This window comes from Aedes aegypti, chromosome 1 (genome assembly GCF_002204515.2).
Source record: "Aedes aegypti strain LVP_AGWG chromosome 1, AaegL5.0 Primary Assembly, whole genome shotgun sequence".
NCBI classification, from domain to species: domain Eukaryota; kingdom Metazoa; phylum Arthropoda; class Insecta; order Diptera; family Culicidae; genus Aedes; species Aedes aegypti.
In genome coordinates this window covers 169,991,143-169,993,917 of record NC_035107.1, presented here as the reverse complement: position 1 = coordinate 169,993,917, position 2,775 = coordinate 169,991,143, and positions in this window count along the sequence as shown.

Genomic DNA, 2,775 nt, shown 5'->3' with positions numbered 1-2,775 from the left:
CTCTAAGCCGTGAGGCATCGACTTAACTACCGCCCAACATTTCTCCTTCTTCTTTTTGGCGTTACGTCTTACTATGCTTACTATGCCAATGACCATTTTTGCATGTGTATATCGTGTGGCAGGTACGAAGATACTCTATGCCCTGGGAAGTCGAGAAAATTTCCAACCCGAAAAGATCCTCGACCGGTGGGATTCGAACCCACGACTCTCAGCTTTGTCTCGCTGAAAAGCTGCGCGTTTACCGCTACGGCTATCTGGGCCCCTTATATATGCGAGGAATAGCGAAACTCAACGCCTGAAAAGCAGGCTCTGTCCCAATGTATCGTAATGTCAATACTCAGGAGTTTCATTTGAAGGTTGAAAATCTGGCGGCCATCTTGGATTTCGACGCCTTCTTGGTTTTTGACAGTTAAATGATTTTTTTACCATCTCAGCGCTCATCATGTTGACTTATGAGGCCTCCGTTGTAAAAACAGTTAGATTTTTTCTTTCACATCTTATCTCAGCTGTTCAATTAATTGTTAATATTAACCAACGGCTTAAGACCAATTAAATAAAAGAATAAATGCTATTCTTGTACTCGAAGATATGCCGAAGAATCATTCTCGTACCAAATAGGCATTATGAAAGAAAATTCCTATTTAATAATCTATTTTTTTAACTAGTGAGGCTGAGAAGCAGGCTCTGTTCTAGTAGGGACATAACGCCAGGAAAAATAACAAGAAGAAGAAGAGTAAGCGTTACGGTTGCCTCGAAATTCAACATACTGAGTGCTGACAAGGTGGAAAACTCATTTTACTACTAACATCAAGATGGCGTCAAAGTCTAAGATGGTCACCAGATTTTTTCACTTAAAATATTACTCATATTCTTTACTTGACTCGAAGAAAACACCAACGATTGAAAACTTGTTTCTTTGTTGTACAAAAAATGATGCTTGCATTGCACATTGGTCCCAAAGCTATATTTAGGAAGACAAAAATGATTGCGCCTAAACCGTCAATTTTGGATATATGGTGTCTTCGGCAAAATTTCTCCATATTTTTCAGACATTTTTTTCAGTGATGTGAAATTAGGGTGGTTCACATGGTTTACGAGATCAACACATAAACTTTTTTGCTGGCGCATTTAGGCCTACACAATGTTTTAGATTTAGAATAACCGATGTGGAGCAACTTTGCCTAAGAACCCAAATTTCTATCTCTTACGGTTCGCGAGTTATGATTTTTTTTTTAAATGTTAAGGTGGTACTGAAATATCAGGTTTTTCTTGATTACTTTTAATACGATAATTTCTCGCAAAAACTTTGTTCCGAACTCTTTTAGAACTTCTGATTGTGCAATATCTCTTTTAGTTTAAAACATATATTTTTTTAATTTTGTCAATCTTTTCTAACAAAAACCGTCCCCACAGTTTTTTTAACCATAATCGAAGAAAGAGATTATCTTTCTAATGGCTACAAAAGATTGAAAATCAGTTTGCGCCTTTCGGAGATTCGGCATCTGAAAACAATAATTTTTCGAAGAAAATCTCCGATAACTCTGTAATCATAAGAGATAGAACAGTAGTTTATTCAGCAAAAAGTTGCGTAATCAAAAGTTCTAAAAGTGCTCGGAACAAAGTTTTTGCGAAAAATTATCGTATAAAAGGTCATAAAAAACTGATTTTTCAGTACCACCCTAACATTTTTGTTAAAAAAAAATCATAACTCGCGAACCGTAAGAGATAGAAATTCGAGTTCTTTGGCAAAATTGCTCCAAATCGGTTGTTCTAAAACATTGTAGAACATTGTGTAGGCCTAAATGCACCAGCAAAAAAGTTTATGTGCTGATCTCGTAAACCATGTGAGCCACCCTAATTTCACATCACTGAAAAAAATGTCTGAAAAATATGGAGAAACTTTGCCGAAGACACCATATTTCTAAAATTGACGGTTTTTTTTTTGTCTTCCTAGATATAGCTTTGGGACCAATGTCCATTGATTGCACTTGTCATATTCAGTCACCCCACAGTTGTGGATAGCACACAGATATTGATCAAAGTTGAATTAAAACAGGAATACTCATCAAATAGAGTTGCAATTAAGCAGAACACATTTTACCTAGGTGACCCAATACACTGTACAGCATCGCAAATGATTATAACATGATTAAGAATATTGTTTCTGTCCATTGGAAATAAAATGTCAACCGTATTCTCAAGAGCGTTCATTCATAACTGTGGGGCGTTGAAATGTATACCACAGTTATGAATCAAAGATAAGACGATTCCGCCAAACTTATGATTTCACTATCACACCTCGCAGCTAAATTGCTGTTATAGTGCTTTGATTTATAATATAAGTCGATTTGATCCATAATAAGGATCCTCCTCTCCCACTGATCCACTTCTGTGAGGACGACATCGTTTTAAATTCATATCGAAATCAACACTTTTTGGTAAATAACCGCGAATTTGGAGGAGTACTTTCAAAAACAACTATATTCTGCAGTGCCTTGGATGTAATTTCGTTTTGTACAGCGTCAACATGTTTTTTAAATAATATTTTGCTCTGGAAAATGGCCCATAGTTGATCCATAACTGTGGGATGACTGTACGTCGTAGAACATGATTTAGAAAATCGTTCATTTGAAAGGTTAATACCTAGTTTTGTAACCTAACTTACTCATTTTTTTTTTTCAGATTTCTGATAGTTATTTCAGAAATCCAAGATGGTGGCCAAATTCTAAATGGTATGAGGTTATTTAAGTATTTGTCTACAGAAATTTTAAGATT